The sequence below is a fragment of the Podarcis vaucheri genome (genome assembly GCF_965113315.1).
Source record: "Podarcis vaucheri genome assembly, chromosome: W".
NCBI lineage: Eukaryota > Metazoa > Chordata > Lepidosauria > Squamata > Lacertidae > Podarcis > Podarcis vaucheri.
Genome location: NC_138757.1, coordinates 7,924,870 through 7,943,834, shown reverse-complemented (window position 1 = coordinate 7,943,834; position 18,965 = coordinate 7,924,870). Strand labels below are relative to the sequence as shown.

Genomic DNA, 18,965 nt, shown 5'->3' with positions numbered 1-18,965 from the left:
CTCTCCTTGAAGTTGAATTTCAATTGCCACAAATCTTCCTTGGTCGTCTTTAAATATAAATTTCGGTGATAGGCTCTCCTTTGCATAAATCACTACTCCCCTTTTTTTGACTTTGTCTGATGAAATAAACTCTTGGCCCAGTCTTTTATTAATCAATACTTTTCTATGTAGCCTTATCACGTGTGTTTCCTGTAGGCAAATCAAGTCCAATTGTTCCTTTTTTAATAAATGAAAGACTCTTTTCCTTTTTTGAGGGGAGTTCAGTCCATTAGTATTCCAGCTTAATAATTGCAAAGCCATAATGTAATTACTCTGCTTTTCCTCCGACTGCACCAAGTGTTTGTTCTTGTTCTGTCGGTAGTGTTATTGTCGCTTTCTCTGGGCAGTCCAATCCAAAAGGTAATGTTGCTATGTCTAGTATTCCTCTTTTTAATGAGCCTCTGTCCAATGCTTTTTGTTTTGACCCTCTGTCTGTCGGTTCTCTGTCCAGTGCTCTTGGCTCTTCTCCAAATTCTTTCTGCAAATCTTCTCCGTGGTCTTTCAGAAATCTTTCTTTGTCATCCACTGATCTTATTTTTATCTTTCTTCCTTTGAAACTAAAAGATAGGTGTGAAGGGATGATGAGCTGCTTGTGCGTAAAATCGTAGTCCCTCAGAGTTTGTTCAAGTCCACAAACCTCTGTCTGTGATGGAGCCCCTCAAACATGGCTCCTCTAGTCACTGGTAGATTCCGACAGTGGTTGCTTTCGGAATCGCTTCCAACATAAAAGCTCCTTAACGGAAACACGTCTTCTGGACTCGCGGCGTGACAGTTTCCGGCGAGGAGTGGGTCTCCCTATGGGAGGTCCAGAAACCTCCCCACGGTTCTCGCTGGATGTTTCCCCGAGCCCTCCCTCTTGCTCGCTTTCCCTCAGAGACCCACCTCTCCCCCTGCTGGTTCCTGCTTCAGCTGCTGGGTCTCTCCCAACCTCCGTGAGCCCTTCCACCACCTGTCCCTCCGATGGCAGTTCCCTGACATCCACCTCTCCTCCAGGGCCCCCTTCACCCCCTCCCGTTCCCTCTCCTCTGGGCGGTGAGGAGGTAAAACCCCGAAAAGAATCCTCTTCATCTTCAGACGTCTCGAACATTTCCCTCCATCGGTTGCCGTTCCGGGTCGCTGAATCCTCCTCCTCCTCGGAATCTGTGAACCCCTCCAACTCCTCTTCCTCATCTGTGGTTGCAAAGTATTCCCTCCGGAACCTCGCTACAGGCTGAGGTTTACGTGGGAACCTCTGATGAAAAGTTTCTATTAAGACCTCATCATTGACATCCTCTGCCATGACCCAGGTGTTTTCCGACTCCGGTTCCCCTTCCCACATTACCAAATACTCCACTTTATCTCCCTTCCACCTGGAATCAAGGATCTCCGCCACATGGTTGCTGTGTTCCCTTTCCTCCATTGCTGGTCCCCGTGTGAACCTCCCTTCTCTGTCCCCTTTATACGGTGACAGCAACGACCTGTGGAAAACTGGGTGCAGCTTCATGTGGTTCGGTAACCGGAGTCTGAAAGCCACTGGGTTGACCTGTTGCGTGACTTCAAATGGGCCCAATCTTTTGGGTCTTAACTTCTTACAACCCCCTTTGAATGGTAACCCTTGGGTTGACAGCCACACCTGGTCCCCCACCCTAATGGTTTCACCTTCCTTTCTGTTTTTGTCTGCCTGCCTCTTATACTCCTCCTTGGCCCTGTCTAAATTGAGTTGGAGCTGACGTCTCTCACATGCTGCTCCTCATTCTCAGAATACACCAACACGTCATCTAGGAAGGCCACACAATTCTTGTAAAGCAAAGGCCCCAGTACGTGGTTCATAAACGATTGAAAGCACGCAGAACTTGCCTGTAGGCCGAAGGACATAACTAAATATTCAAATGCCCCCCAAAGGGGTGAACATGGTGGTTTTCCATTCATCCCCCTTCCTTATACGTATCAGGTTGTACGCCCCCCTTAGGTCCAGCTTTGTAAAAATCTTTCCCTTCCGCACCCTTGTCAAAATGTCGTCAATTCTGGGCATAGGGAAGGCCACTGGTTCTGACACTGCGTTTAACGCCCTGAAGTCACACACCAGCCTCGGCTTGTCCGTGTTTTTTTTATCCACAAAAAACACTGGGCTGCCTCCCACCGCTCTGGACTCTCGGATGAAACCCCTCTTCAGATTTTTGTCAATGAACTCCCTTAGTTCTAACATCTCCCTGTCTGACATGGCATACAACTTGCCTACTGGGAGCTGTGCCCCAGGGAGTAAATTGATTTGACAGTCAAAGGGTCTATGCGGGGGTAGTTAGTCAGCTTCCCTTTCGCTGAAAACGTCGCTGAGATCTGCGTATTGTCATGGTACCTTCACTTTCTCCGTTACTTCAGTCCCTGCTAGGGTGGCTTGGGCCCCTGCTGAACCCTTTCCCTCTTTGCAGTGTTCTAAGCAATGTGCTGAACCAAAGGAAACCACTCTCTGATGCCAGCCCACCAGCGGATCATGTAACGCTAGCCAGCTCATCCCCAAAATAATGGGAGCACCTCCCAAGGTGGCCGCATTAAACGCTATCAGTTCGGTGTGCCTTGCCACCTTCATTATCATTGGGACGGTCTGCAAGCTGACTTCTCCTCCCAACAGCTCCCTGCCATCGATCGTGGTCACCTGCAGGGGGTTGCTTAAAGGGATGGTCTGTATCTGGTGTTCAGCTGCAAACTCCTTGCTCATGAAATTGCAGGAGCTGCCTGAGTCCAACAGCGCCTTTATCTTTAGAGGGTGTCCATTTGGCAGCTCTAGCGACACTTCTATCACTAGGGCGGGTTTCGGAGGTTCTGGCGTGGGCACTTTCACTGCTCTTTGGCCTGGCTGCTGTGCCCCGACGGTGGCAGCCAGGCGTTGGCTTTTACTTGCTCTTGTATTTCTTCCTCTCTTCCCTCAACAGCTCCCACCATCCCTTGCCATTCCTTCCTCTGGGGGCAGACTCTGGCAAAGTGACCTGGCTGTTGGCAGAGATAGCATTTCCGGGCGCCTTTTCCCTCCTTCTTTCCCCCCTCACTGGGCTTTGAAACTGCGCGCGCGCGCGCGCTGTTCCAATTTCCATCGGCTCTGCCGGCGGGAAAGTTGGCTCTGGAATGTCTGGAATGCGGAACTCCTTCCAACGTTCCCCCTTCCCTTCCCGCCTCTCCAAGGCTCTCGCCTCCTGGCGCGCTCCTATGGTCAGCGCAGATTTCCCTGGGACCCCGGGAAAGTTCGTCTTTCACAGCCGAAGCAAGCCCTTCTTCAAATAGCATTTGAATGGGTTCCGCCGATAAGTCCCACCCCAATCTGTGAACCAGCATGGTGAACTCAGTCCAGTACTCACGGACAGATCGGCTCCCCTGTTTGCAAGCCATTAGCTGTCTGCGCACCACTCCCTGCTCAATATCTCTGGAAAACATCAGATCCATGGCGCGAAAGAACTTCCTCGTGTCCTTTAGGATGTCATTATTCGCTGCCATCAGGGGTCTAACCCAGTCTCTCGCCCCCTTCTCAAGATGCCCAATCACGAAAGCCACTCGCGATTCCTCGTCAGGGAATTCATCAAACTGCAGATTGAGGGCATATTGCATCTCTGTCCGAAAGGCATGATAGTCCTTGGGCTCCCCCCCAAACTTCTGCACCAATCCTGGTACCTTTCTGGCGAGCGGGGTGGCTTTCCCCTTTTTGTCTGCATCCAGAGCCCTCCTCTCCTCGAGCCTCGCCGTCTGCCGCGCTAGCTGGACTTCCAACACCCGGTACCTTTCTTCCAGGCTTGGACCCGCTCCCGCTCCTGCTTCTCCGGTTCCGGCTGGGTCGCTCATGATGCCTTCTCCTGCACAAGCTGCTTACAAAGACTGTCGGAATGCTGTGAAGGGATGATGAGCTGCTTGTGCGTAAAATCGTAGTCCCTCAGAGTTTGTTCAAGTCCACAAACCTCTGTCTGTGACGGAGCCCCTCAGACATGGCTCCTCTAGTCACTGGTAGATTCCGACAGTGGTTGCTTTCGGAATCGCTTCCAACATAAAAGCTCCTTAACGGAAACACGTCTTCTTGACTCGCGGCGTGACAGTTTCCGGCGAGGAGTGGGTCTCCCTATGGGAGGTCCAGAAACCTCCCCACGGTTCTCACTGGACATTTCCCTGAGCCCTCCCTCTTGCTCGCTTTCCCTCAGAGACCCACCTCTCCCCCTGCTGGTTCCTGCTTCAGCTGCTGGGTCTCTCCCAACCTCCGTGAGCCCTTCCACCACCTGTCCCTCCGATGGCAGTTCCCTGACAATAGGCCTTGGGGAAATTCCCACCTAAAAATAATTCTATTCTTTCTCAACAGGGCAACCAAATCTCCGTAATTGGACCTAAGGTCCAAAAGATGTTTCGGAATATCTTTAAATATCTCAACTCTTGACTGATGTATTTCCAAAGTCTTCTGAAAGTGCAGACTCAAAATTTTGTCTCTCTCCTCTTTTGTTCGGAGGGTAATCAGACAGTCTCTCACCCTGTTCTTCTCCCCCCCTCTTCCAAGCCTGAAAGCACTCACTATCTTAAATTCTTCTTCCTCCAAATCTAAATCCCAGAAGTCTGCAAATTCCTGCATAAGAAAGTCTATCAGACTGTCCTTCTCTAGCTCAGGCACGGCCCTGATCCTCAAATTCGTTTGTTTCTCCTTCAGTTCAATCATAAAAAGCATCGACCTGTGATCCTCAAGTTGCCTCTGTATGACTGGTATCTTCTCCTCTACGGCAGCTGCTTTTTTCTTAGCTTCTTCAGCGGTCTGTCGGGTCAAAGTAGATTCCTGTAGCAATTTCTCAATAGTTTCTGCATTAGTATTCACCTTTTGTCCTAAATTGTTAATGCTTATAGTGTTTTGATCAATTTTAGTTGATGCTTCAACCACTTGTTTACTTAACTTTTCCAGTGATTCATTTATTTTACCTAATGCAAGTGCTAAAACTTTTTCAGATGACATACCTTTTGACTTAGATTGTATAGCTGCAGCCGCTGATGAGGCAGAAGGGCCAGATGTTGATGCTCTTCGCTGCCAAGATTTCCCAGACCTCGTTGTTTTGTCTTGGAGCAAATCTACTTTTTCTTTTCCATCTGTCATAACACTCTAACTAAATACTCAAGGTCAATCCCACGGCCACAAATTTGTTTTGAAGTGGAAAATTCCCCTGGCCCAATTGTTGTAACAATTTCAAAGACTTCCTCTAGGGGGACACAGTAACAGTCAGAACATGTTGCATTGGAGAGTAATGTTGGGATACTGCCAGGGAGATATAGTCCATCATGGCCCCAAGCCGGCTGCCGGACGATCCATCGATCCCTGTAGTCACGCAGCTTCTAGCGACACGAGTTTTCTGGAAATTCCTTGCCACATTCCAGGGCTCGTGCACACTCTTTATCAGCAGATTAATCACACAGCAGAAGATGCACAGCAGGAGAGCATATTTACAGACTTTATTCAGCGTTGATCAGAACAAAGGAAAAACATGACCGTTCTGAGTCAGAGTCTCCGACCGACTGAGAAACGAAAGCAATAGCAAACATAAACATCCTGTGAACAGGACATGCGCAGACTCTGTGACTCACAAAGCCTGCTCCCTTTTAAGGTGGAACGGAAATATCCTAACATCCTCCCCCTTTCCGTGTAACCTGTAGTACCTGTGGTTCACCCAATTGCAACTTCTGTACGTAAACCTTAAGTTGTTCTCTGTTAACAACCTTAGACAACAGATCAGCAGGAATTTCATTTCCTGGCATGTAGGACACCTGAATGAGTCCTTTCTGAATACACTCTCTTGCACGATGTAGCTTAATCTGCAAGTACTTGGTTCTTTGCTTGCAACTCTCTGAGTTCAGCAAAGCCAAACACGATCTGTTGTCTTGATACACTTGTACAGGACATTTTACAGACACTCTGATGTCCTTAAACAGTTGCAATAACCATTCACAATCCATGAGTGAAAATGACAGAGCATTGAGTTCTGCTTCACAGGAACCTAGGCTCACTGTTGTCTGCTTCTTGCACAACCAGTCAAACAGGCAGTGGTTGTACATGTAGCATACTCCAGAAGTGCTCGTACCATCCGTGGTGTCACTTCCAAAACTTGCATCTGCAAAGATTTCAAGACCTCCAGTCTTCTGACTGGTGAACCTCAGCCTGTAGTGCATAGTCCCTTTCAAATAGTGGGCTATGCGCTTCAGAGCTTTCCAATCCTGAACCGTAGGATTGCTGGCATGTCTGCTAAGCAGGTTACAGCTTACAGCTATGTCAGGTCTTGAGCATCTAGCAATGAAATTCAACTTGCCTAGAATGCATCTGTACAGCGTTGTGTCAGAAAACGCTTCAGCAGTACTGTCTACCTGGTAACCTGTCACCATCGGTGTGTCTGCTGGGTTTGCATCAACCAAATTCAACCTGGTTAATACATCAGCAATTTTCTGTGTTTGGTGTACCAGAAAATTACCTGCTTGGTCCCTCTCCACCTGCAGAGAAAGAAAGTTGGATACCTCACCAAGATCCTTCATGTCAAAGTGCTCCTTCAGCTGAGCTAGAGTGCTTTGGTAGAAAGCCTGATTCTTCCAAAACATCAGAAGATCATCAACAAAACATAAACAATACAGTTTGTTTTGCCCCTCCTCCTTGACAAACACACATAGAATCATAGAATAGAATCATAGAATCATAGAGTTGGAAGTAACCACAAGGGCCATCGAGTCCAACCCCCTGCCAAGCAGGAAACACCATCAGAGCACTCCTGACATATGGTTGTCAAGCCTCTGCTTAAAGACCTCCAAAGTAGGAGACTCCACCACACTCCTTGGCAGCAAATTCCACTGTCGAACAGCTCTTACTGTCAGGAAGTTCTTCCTAATGTTTAGGTGGAATCTTCTTTCTTGTAGTTTGGATCCATTGCTCCGTGTCCGCTTCTCTGGAGCAGCAGAAAACAACCTTTCTCCCTCCTCTATGTGACATCCTTTTATATATTTGAACATGGCTATCATATCACCCCTTATCCTCCTCTTCTCCAGGCTAAACATGCCCAGCTCCCTTAGCCGTTCCTCATAAGGCATCGTTTCCAGGCCTTTGACCATTTTGGTTGCCCTCCTCTGGACACGTTCCAGTTTGTCAGTGTCCTTCTTGAATTGTGGTGCCCAGAACTGGACACAGTACTCCAGGTGAGGTCTGACCAGAGCAGAATACAGTGGCACTATTACTTCCCTTGATCTAGATGCTATACTCCTATTGATGCAGCCCAAAATTGCATTGGCTTTTTTAGCTGCCGCGTCACACTGTTGGCTCATGTCAAGTTTATGGTCAACCAAGACTCCTAGATCCTTTTCACATGTACTGCTCTCAAGCCAGGTGTCCCCCATCTTGTATTTGTGCCTCTCATTTTTTTTGCCCAAGTGCAATACTTTACATTTCTCCCTGTTAAAATTCATCTTGTTTGTTTTTGCCCAGTTCTCTAATCTGTCAAGGTCGTTTTGAAGTGTGATCCTGTCCTCTGGGGTGTTAGCCAGCCCTCCCAGTTTGGTGTCATCTGCAAATTTGATCAGGATGCCCTTGAGTGCATCATCCAAGTCGTTGATAAAGAGGTTGAATAAGACCGGGCCCAAGACAGAACCCTGTGGCACCCCACTAGTCACTCTTCTCCAGGATGAAGAGGAACCATTGATGAGCACCCTTTGGGTTCGGTCCGTCAGCCAGTTACAAATCCACTGAGTGGTAGCATAGTCAAGACCGCATTTTACCAGCTTCTTTACAAGAATATCATGGGGCACCTTGTCAAATGCCTTGCTGAAATCAAGGTAGGCTACATCCACTGCGTTCCCTTCATCTACCAGGCTTGTAATTCTGTCAAAAAACGAGATCAGGTTAGTCTGACATGAATCAGCTTTGCCCTGGTGAAAACCTAGAGAAAGCAATGTCTCAGTGAGTTTTGTGTTCCAACACCTGGCACTCTGTTTGAGACCATATAAGGATTTCCGCAGTTTACAGACCATTCCCTTCTGTATCTGCGTCCCATCAGGTGGAAGCATGTACAGCTCCTCGTTCAAAATCCCGTACAAAAAAGCTGTATTAATGTCATGGTGGGAAACATGCAGTTTCTCCTCCGCAGCGATCTTGAGCATCAGCTGAATGCTCTCATATTTGACTGTGGATGAGTAGGTCTCGTGGTAATCCTGTCCTGGTACCTGTGAAAAACCTCTGGCAACCAATCTGGCTTTGTGTCTGACTACCTTGCCATTCTGGTCTGTCTTGGCCTTGAAGACCCATTTCCTGCCAACCAGTCTCATTCCTGGGACTACCGGTACCAGTTCTCAAGTTTGGTTCCTGTTCAAGGAATCAACTTCAGCCTTCATGGCATTAAGCCAAGGCTCAGCATCTTTCGAGGTTAACTCCTGAACCTCTTTGAAGCTTGAAGGTTCCCACACCTTCTCTGAGCTACTAAGAACAGCAGTTGCTGTCTTAGCAAACTCATCAGCATATCTCTTTGGAGGTCTGCCCTTCGTGGCCCTCTCAGATCTGCGTACCAGACGCAAGTCTTCTTGACTCATCTCCTCTTTCTTAGGAGAAAAATGACCAATGGTGAACAGTGGTTGTTCCAGTTCATTGTCAGACGCATCAGATGGTCTGACTAAGGCCTTTGCGCTCTTGTAGTCTGCTGTGTCATCACTGTCACTGACACCAGCAGCAGCGCTGCCCACTGAACTGGAATCCGAACTCTGATCATCATCCTCATCCTCATCCTCATCCTCATCCTCATCCTCATCCTCATCCTCAGCAGCTTCCTCAGCAGCTTCCTCAGCTTTAGCTGCTTGCTTGACATCACCTTCATCCTCCTCTGGGTAACTCTGGAAAATTCCCACATTTTCCCCCCACTTAGGATTGTACTCAACACTCCTTGTGAACTTAATGGACTTAGAGTTAGTCATCCATACCCTGTATGCACCTTTTTCGTACCCCATGAACAAACCATGTGCCCCACGCTTCCCAAGCTTGTTGCTTTGTGGGGTGTGTACCCACATGTCAGAACCAAAGATTCTCATGTGCTTGATGTTGGGTTTCTTACCAAACATCTTCTCATAGGGGGTACAACCAATAGGTGATGACAATCTGCGATTAAAAGTGTAAACAAAATTGTTGACCTGAACCTTAATACAGAAACGGGCATGGACATAGTCTGGGACGCCAGCAAGACGGTCTTAAGAGGGTTTTTTATCCAACAAAACAGTTACAGGAGGAAGGTAAGAGAACAGAAGAAGGAGGAAATTCTAACACAGCTAAGAGAGTGTGAGAAAAAATTAACAATAAACCCAAAAGATGAACAAAACATCCAAATAATAAAAAAATGCTGCAATCTCAATACTCAATGTTAACAAGCCAAGAAGTTGAATGGAAAATAAAATTAATGAAACAAAAATACTTTGAGTCAGCTAATAAAACGGGTAAATTACTAGCTTGGCAATTGCGAAAAAGACAGAAACAGAACGTGATAAACAAAATAAAAGTAGAGGAGCAATTGATAGAAGATCCAAAAGAAATAAAGGAGTATTTCCTCAAATTCTATGAGAGGCTGTATAAAAAAGAAAAAGAAGAAATAACCGAAATGGAAAAATATTTAGAGGACTACAGCGGGAGGACCATAACAGAGGAAGAAAGAACTCAACTAAATAACCCCATAAAAGTAGAAGAGATCCAAAATGCGATAAAGAAGATGAAAATAGGGAAAGCCCCAGGACCAGATGGACTGTCAACCAAATACTATAAAGTATTAGAAAACCAACTAACGCCAGTGCTATGTAACATTATGAATAACATCCTAAGAGGAGGAAGGGTACCAGAGACATGGAAAGAGGCTTACATCACGATGATCCCTAAACCTGATACGGATAAATTGAACATTAAAAATTATAGACCAATATCACTTTTAAATAATGACTACAAAATCTTTGCGGAGGTGATGGCGAGTAGACTCAAAAAATGTTTGGTAAATACAATACATAAGGACCAAGCAGGATTTCTTCCAAACAGATTTCTTAAAGATAACGTAAGGCATGCCATAAACATTATTGAGTACCTGGAGTGCAAGAGTGAGATACCTGCAGCGTTAATTTTTATAGACGCTGAAAAGGCATTTGATAACGTTGCTTGGAAGTTCCTTCTGAAGAGTATGGAGAAAGCAGGGCTAAGGGGCGAGTTTATGGACGGAATAAAAGCAATATACTCGAATCAATCTGCAAAATTGATTATAAATAATAACCTAACAAATTCCTTTAAAATTGAAAAAGGAACAAGACAGGGATGCCCTTTATCCCCGCTTTTATTTATCATGGCATTAGAGATAATCACGAATAAAATAAGAGTAACAACAGAGATCCGAGGGATCAAAATAGGAACAAAAGAATTTAAGCTCAAAGCGTACGCGGATGATTTAATGTTATCTCTGGAAAACCCACAGGAAAGCGTCGGCGTAGCTTTAGAGATGTTAGAAGAATTCGGAAAACTATCTGGCTTTAAATTGAATAAATTAAAGACAAAAATGTTGACTAAAAATATGGGAAAAGAGGAAAGTGAAAGACTGGAGACGCAGCATGGAATTAAGGTGGCAAAAAAAAATAAGATATCTGGGAATCTGGTTAACCACAAAAAATATAAATTTAATCCAGGATAATTACTTTGCAACATGGAAGGAGATTAAGAAAGACCTAGAAATGTGGAACAGAGTGAAGCTCTCGTGGAGGGGAAGAATGGCGGCGATAAAAATGAACTTACTTCCAAGAATGCTATTCTTGTTTCAAAACATCCCAGTGATTAGAGGTTCTAAAATATTTACGGAATGGCAAAGAACCCTTTTGAAATTTATATGGCAGGGTAAAAGACCAAGAACTAGTTTTAAAATCCTCACAGACCGGAAAGAAAGAGGGGGCTTCTCGGCACCCAATTTAAAATTATATTATGAGGCTGCTAGCCTTTGCTGGATCAAAGATTGGATTAATCTAAAAAACACCGATTTGTTGGACCTAGAGGGGTTCGACAATAGGTTCGGCTGGCATGCCTATTTATGGCAAAATAAAGGAAAGGTACATAAAGGTTTTTCAAATCATATTATAAGAGGGCCCCTTTACGAGGTGTGGGAGAGGAATAAAAAACTCTTAGAATGGAAAACACCCTGGTGGTTATCGACAATGGACATTCTAATAATAAAAAAAATAAATATGGAGGGAGAAAGGCTAACGTATGTAGACTTATTAATAAGATCAGAAAGCGGTTGGAAGTTGAGAACTTATGAGGAGTTGAAAGATAAATTAACCAGCTGGATGCAATTCCATCAAATAAATGCAGTATGGATGGATGATAAAAAAATAGGGATGAATGAAAAGAAATCTAAGTTTCAGACAGAGATAATTGAAGGAAAATCTAAATTATTATCCAAAATGTATAACATATTATTAGAGTGGGACACCAAAGATGAAGAAATAAAGGGGGCAATGACAAGATGGGCAATGGATCTGGGATATAATATAAAGTATGATAAATGGCTGAAATTATGGACTAGTGGAATGAAATTCACGGCATGTGTAACACTCAGGGAAAATTTAGAAAAGATGATGTATAGGTGGTACATTACACCAGCAAAGCTAGGGAAAATGTATAAAACAGGAAATAAGAACTGCTGGAAGTGTAAAACTAAAGAGGGTAATTTTTTCCACATGTGGTGGACATGCGACGAAATGAAGAAATATTGGGAAGATATTTATAATGAGTTAAAGAAAATATTGAAATATACATTCCCTAAAAGACCAGAAGCATTCCTACTAGGAATAATCGGGGACGAAATTAAAAAAGAAGATAAGACACTATTTCAGTATGCCACAACCGCCGCCAGATTATTAATCGCCCAAAATTGGAAAAATCGAAATACCCCTTCAATTAGAGATTGGCAAACAAAATTATTTGAATTTGTTGAACTTGCGAAATTGACACAAAAAATCAGAAACCAAAAAAATACAAAGTTTATTAACGATTGGAACAAATTTATGATATATATCGAAGGGAATTATAGGAACCTAAAAACTATAGCAGGTTTGATTTAAATCCTACGATGTGCAAATCATTAACAATTACTAGCTGCAGGAAAAACAAATTATGTATATTAAGAAGCCTGAAAACGGGAGGGATGGAAGTCGGTAGGGTGCAGAAGAATGATCTAAGCTTTTAAAGATATAATGAGATAAATGTGAAGAGATTTAATTGTAATGGTAACGGGTAATATCCTTATGTTATGTTTAGATTTCGGTTATTTTCTTTTACTTTTTGTAATTGTTGACCAGTTTTCTTTTTTTCTGGATATTCACATGAAACTTAATAAAAAGAGATTTTAAAAAAAAGTGTAAACAAAATTGCACAGAGCTTCCCCCCAAAACTTATCAGGGAGATTGGCATCATGCAACAAGGTTTTCATTCCTTGCAGCAACGTTTGATTAGCTCGCTCCGCAAGCCCATTCATCCATGGTGATCTGGGCGTTGACATGTCATGCTGGATTCCCTTCTCAGTCAGGAAAGCTTCAAACTGCTGAGAAGTGAACTCCCCGCCCCGATCAGTAAAGAGACAGCCAATACGTTTACCATGAACATTCTCCAACCAAGCACAGAATGCCTTAAACTTCGGAAACGCTTGCGATTTCTGTTCGAGCATAAACACATGAATGTACCTGGAAAAAGAATCAATTAGAACCATGAAGTACCTTGCTCCCCCCAAAGAGGGCACAAGAGGACCAACCAGGTCTGCATGCACTAGCTGGTAGGGTTTGGAAGCCTACCTGCTAGACTCCTTGCCTTTTGGAGCAACCTTCACCTTGTTCTCTGCACAAGATACACATTTCATGTGAAATTTACAGGGTTTGATGTTCAGACTCTCAACCACCCCCGGCATCTTGGCCAGTGCCTTCCAAGAGAGGTGACAAAATCTTCGATGTGCATCGTGAATGCAACCTGCATGAAGAACTTTGTTAGTTTGTGCAACACAACAAGAATCAGCATTAGACTCAACAGCACTAGTGTCGTCATAAGTTATATGGAACAAACCATCCATAAACTTTGCATGCAAATAGTCCTCTTTGCCTTTTCTGATGACACAGACGCTCCTCTTGAAGGAAATCTGAAAACCACGCCCAGTAAGCTGTGGGACACTGAGCAAGTTGCTTGCAGCACCTGGAACATAAAGTACACCTCTGATGGTTGTGTGCAGACTTGCCAGTTTCACAGTCCCTTCTCCTGTGATTTGCAACGTCCTTCCGTCAGCCAGGCGGATCTCACCTTCTTGAGGTGTGAAGGAGATAAACAGGTGGCGATCCTTCGTGACGTGGCGGCTCACACCTGAATCGATAACAAACCTGCCTTTAGCTTTCAGAGCAGTGTTTACAGCAAGCAAACCCTTGCTTTCTACTGGCGTGGGCTTTTGCAGCTTGCCCTGCTGCTTCTGGTCAGCAGACGTGCCTTTAGCCTTTGGTGAAGCTGTGCCAGCAAACAAAACCTTGTTTTCCACTGGCGTGGGCTCTTCACCCTCCCTCTGCTTCTGGCCATCTGCAGGCGCCTGCCTCTGTTTACCTTTGCCTTTCCGGCCTCTGCAAAGGCGATGACCTTCGTTTCCACGAGAAACAGAGCTCTCAGCTGCCGACTCCTTGGCTCCCCCTGGAGGCTGGAATGCTGTCTGGGATGACGTGACGGTCAGCTCCCCCTGCAGCTTGCAACTGGTGCCCTCAGCATCCCTGCATTCACTCCCATTCTGGGAAACAGCCAGGACCTCCGATGCAGTCAAACTCTGGGCTGGGATGACTGGCTGGTGAGCTTTTTTCAAAGTATTCCACATCTTACGTGCAGTGGTGTTGCCAGCAAGCGTTTGGATTTCCTCCAGAGAGACGGATAAGACTATTACGTCAATGGCCCTCAAATTCTGGCGTTTCCATTTCTCTGTCAGAGGAACCGGAGGGGCCTCAAACACAGTATGCCACATTCCGAACTGACGCAGCAAACTCTCACACCCCTTTGCCCAGGTTTTATAGTTTTGTCCATTTAACTTTGGGCACTCAGTGGCCTCAGAAGCTTGGAAAAACTCCATTTCCAGCTTTTTGCTTTAGCCGTGAGTCGTTTATGCCTTCAAAGACTTCGTATCTCAGCAGCTCATAAATCACAAAGTCTCTGGCGCAGCTCCCAGGCCAATTAAGCCCTGCCGGAGTTCAAAGGCCCAACAGAAAAGCCTTCTCTTTCGCTTTTCCACATACCTCAGCAGTCTGTCGCAGTCTTACTCTCCTGTAAGTGCTGTGAATCTGGGCCCGAAACCTGTTGTTGGGATACTGCCAGGGAGATATAGTCCATCATGGCCCCAAGCCGGCTGCCGGACGATCCATCGATCCCTGTAGTCACACAGCTTCTAGCGACACGAGTTTTCTGGAAATTCCTTGCCACATTCCAGGGCTCGTGCACACTCTTTATCAGCAGATTAATCACACAGCAGAAGATGCACAGCAGGAGAGCATATTTACAGACTTTATTCAGCGTTGATCAGAACAAAGGAAAAACATGACCGTTCTGAGTCAGAGTCTCCGACCGACTGAGAAACGAAAGCAATAGCAAACATAAACATCCTGTGAACAGGACATGCGCAGACTCTGTGACTCACAAAGCCTGCTCCCTTTTAAGGTGGAACGGAAATATCCGAACAAGTAACACTTTTTAAGCCCCCATTTCGCAAAATAGAAGACGATTACAATTTCAGCTACTTTTCAGTTACTTCCCCTTCTTTCTAAGATCAGGAGGAGACAACCAGAAACAATGTATATCCCTTGCAGAGCTAGCTGTCAAAAGTACTCTATTCACAAACAGTGCATTTCACAGTGAGGCAGTCTTATTGTCCGTTGGCAGCCCGTTCCCAGGTTTTGAGCAGTGAATTTTTATTTCCTTCCCTCTCTTTTGCAGGCAAATATAGTTCGAACCTCTCCCCCCTCCTCTCCTGCAGCCAAGGGGGGAGTTCACTTATTTTGATCTTGGAATCGTAGTCCTTCCCAATCAACTTTCCATGTCTTTAACTTACAGCTTCTTTGCTTTAGTCTATTTACAAGAAACGTAAGGCGGACTTCCTGTTTATGCCTCCCCGCTTCGGTGCCGAATTAGACTTCCCCCCCTTTTCTTTTTCCAATTTATCCAATTTATCCTACTCACGGGTAGTTGCTTTTGTAGTCGAATTGTCACAGGAAAAAGTCAGCGCTCTCCGGTAACGGCTGTGCGGCTTTGCTCCACGGAAGATGCAGTTGACTCACAGCACCGCGCCACTCGCCCCGCTTCGCTCCGGAGCCCGTAATCGGGTTTCTTTGCGAATTTGGGGGGGCGCAAAGGGTGCCCGCCGAGTCCCACACTCACAGGCTTCACCCGCCTGTGATTTTTAGAGGGGCCCCGCTTCGCCGTAGCGGTACAGACCCGATTCCCGCAGAGCTAGTCCCTCCGAATCAGAGGGAATCCGCCATTACCGATGGTGCAAACCCAGAAGTCTCAATAATAATAATTTATTATTTGTACCCTGCCCATCTGGCTGGCTTTCCCCAGCCACTCTGGGCGGCTTCCATAGAAACCAAAAATACACTAAAATATTTAAAACTTCCCTGAACAGGGCTGCCTTAAGATGTCTTCTGAATGTCAGGTAGTTATTTATCGCTTTGACATCTGATGGGAGGGCGTTCCACAGGGCGGGCGCCACTACCGAGAAGGCCCTCTGCCTGGTTCCGTGTAACTTGGCTTCTCGCAATGAGGGAACCGCCAGAAGGCCCTCGGTGCTGGACCTCAGCGTCCGGGCAGAACGATGGGGTTGGAGATGCTCCTTCAGGTATACTGGGCCGAGGCCGTTTAGGGCTTTAAAGGTCAGCACCAACACTTTGAATTGTGCTCGGAAACGTACTGGGAGCCAGTGTAGGTCTTTCAAGACCGGTGTTATGTGGTCTCGGCGGCCGCCCCCAGTCACCAGTCTAGCTGCCGCATTCTGGATTAGTTGTAGTTTCCGAGTCACCTTCAAAGGTAGCCCCACATAGAGCGCATTGCAGTAGTCCAAGCGGGAGATAACTAGAGCATGCACCACTCTGGCGAGACAGTCCGCGAGCAGGTAGGGTCTTAGCCTGCATACCAGGTGGAGTTGGTAGACAGCTGCCCTGGATACAGAATTGACCTGCGCCTCCATGGACAGCTGTGAGTCCAAAATGACTCCCAGGCTGCGCACCTGATCCTTCAGGGGCACAGTTACCCCATTCAGGACCATGGAGTCCTCCACACCCGCCCTGTCCCCCCAAAACAGTACTTCTGTCTTGTCAGGATTCAACCTCAATCTGTTAGCCACCATCCATCCTCCAACCGCCTCCAGGCACTCACACAGGACCTTCACCGCCTTCACTGGTTCTGATTTGAAAGAGAGGTAGAGCTGGGTATCATCTGCATATTGATGGACACCTAGCCCAAACCCCCGATGATCTCTCCCAGCGGCTTCATATAGATGTCAAAAAGCATGGGGGAGAGGACGGAACCCTGAGGCACCCCACAAGTGAGGGCCCAGGGGTCTGAACACTCATCCCCCACCACCACTTTCTGAACAAAGCCCAGGAGGAAGGAGCGAAACCACTGTATAACAGTGCCCCCAGCTACCAGCCCCTCTAGACAGTCCAGAAGGATGTTATGGTCGATTGTATCAAAGGCCGCTGAGAGATCCAGCAGAACTAGGAAACAACTCTCACCTTTGTCCCTAGCTCGCCGGAGATCATCAACCAGCGTGACCAAGGCAGTTTCAGTCCCATGATGAGGCCTGAATCCCGATTGGAAGGGATCCAAATGGTCCGCATCCTCCAGGCGTGCCTGGAGTTGTTCAGCAACCACGCGCTCAATCACCTTGCCCAAGAATGGAAGATTTGAGACTAGGCGATAGTTGGCCATACTGGCTGGGTCCAAAGATGGTTTTTTAAGAAGCGGTTTAATGACCACCTCTTTCAGCGGATCTGGGAATGTTCCCTCACAGAGGGAAGCATTCACCACCCCGCAGAGCCCATCACCCAGCCCTTCCCAGCTTGCTTTTATTAGCCAGGATGGGCAAGGATCAAGGAGACAGGTGGTTGGTTTCACGCGTCCAAGCAGCCTGTCCACATCCTCGGGGGTAACGGATTGAAATTGATTCCATGCAACTTGACCAGACAGAGCTCTAGCACTCTCCCGCCCCAGCCCTGCTCCCACGGTAGTGTCTAGCTCCTTCCGAATATGAGTGATTTTATCTGCAAAAAACTTTGCAATGCAAAATGCATTGACTGGACCATTTCTTTCCTAAATTCCCAAAGCTGTTGTGTAAGTAAATCTGTTTGCTCTCTCCCCCCTTTATAAGGCAGCTCTTCTTGCACACTAGCTCTTCTCCTTTCTGCTGCTGCCTTCCAGGTAACTGCTCCTTCCTGTTTACTCGCCATCTCTATATCAATTGCTTCCCACAATTATTTTTAAGTTGTTCAAGGTCACACCTGCAGTCTCCAGCTCAGCCCGAAAGTGAGACTATTCTCCCCTCCCAGGCTGAGCTTCCAGTTTCCCTTTCCCTTTCCCTTTGGTTTGCCTTCCCCTTTCCCCAATACAGCAAATCAGGAAGCTGTAACAAAGGAAAAAAATTAATACAAAAAGAACCAAATAAAAACTAAGAGACTTAAAGTGTACACTCCATTCTATAGGTACAAAATTAAAATTTCCAGATCTGTACTTTTAACAGCAACCACATAAGTAAAAATTAAGAAAGGAGAAACCGGAAGAAAAATCAAATACAGTTCCAAGTTTATGTCTATAAGGACAATGTCTTATACTTAGCTATCTTATAAGTTTTCCAAACAATGGTAGTTGATGGTGGTTCCAGAGTCTTTTTCTCAACTTATTTTTTTTAATTTATAATCCCACGGCTTTTTGGCTTGATGATTAATTCCCAAGTATGCTGGAGTTCCAGTCAGCAAATCTTTCTTGGGAGGCACTTATGATCTCTGGGGGCACTGAAGTTAATTTTGAAGCAATTCGAGGCTCTTTTCCACTTTATGAGTTTTCCCCCTCAAAGGTGCCAAGAGTTCCCCTGCAGGCTCCACTTTTGTGCCTCCAAATCCCAGAGTCTGGGGTTTTCTCCTCCCCCTTTTTCTTTTAGCTTTTCTCTGCCAGTTTTTAAAAGACTGTCCAGGTCCCTCCAGTTGTCAACAGGTTTCCTCCTTTATATCTCAATAGGCAACTTGACATAATTATCCTAATATGTATCCAAAAGAATGTGGCAGTCCTCCAAGTCAAAGACAGTTTGTTTCCACTCTCCATGGCTGTAGCAGTCTCTATATCCCATTCACAAAAAATTCCCCTTGCAGAGCCAGTCCTCAGAAATCGGAAGCTGACTTCCTGTTTTGCCAAATTAACCTTTTAAAGTCTAATTTCTTCTTTCAAATGTTTTATTTGACTTTTACCTCTAATTGGGTGATCGGCTTCTTCTGGTGATGGTACGTGGCTTCAGCAATAGGGTGCGTTGGAGCCGAGAGCGGACTCAAGCCCCTGCCCCCTTCCCCCCGCGCGGAAAACAGCAGCTGGGAGGTGTTCTGGGGGGTCAGTTTCTTCGCTCTGCTGGAATCCTAGAGTCCCCACTCTTCTGGGGGTGTGTGTGTGCTGAGCCCTGGTGGCACCCTCAAGCCCTATTTTGCCAGGACCATGTTGTCTGTTAATCGGATGACACGGAGCACACTGCCATTAGCCTCCCGCAGCGGACAGGAAGTCAATATTTAAAATATTTCTGACAAAGTTTTATACCAGTGAAGCGCTGAAGTTGTAGTTGTACTTCAGGTGGCATATGAATGCATAGTAGGTCTGATTTGGTATAGTTAACACAAAAAACAGAGACCTTTCAGTAAGC

At 46.0% G+C, this 18,965-nt stretch overlaps 2 long non-coding RNA genes across 2 annotated transcripts in view; one reads left to right on the top strand and one right to left on the bottom strand.

Annotated features, from left to right (window-relative positions):
- Nucleotides 1-780, top strand: part of LOC309523349 — a 521,358-nt gene extending 520,578 nt beyond the window's left edge. Inside the window, exon 3 of the long non-coding RNA XR_014215319.1 lies at nt 604-780. This is a non-coding gene — a long non-coding RNA (uncharacterized lncRNA). The remainder of the gene's footprint in view (nt 1-603) is intronic.
- The window catches only part of LOC309523341, a 708,831-nt gene extending 702,963 nt beyond the window's left edge, over nt 1-5,868 (bottom strand). The window contains exon 1 of the long non-coding RNA XR_014215311.1: nt 5,607-5,868. This is a non-coding gene — a long non-coding RNA (uncharacterized lncRNA). The remainder of the gene's footprint in view (nt 1-5,606) is intronic.
- Between the last annotated feature and the right edge of the window lie 13,097 nt (nt 5,869-18,965).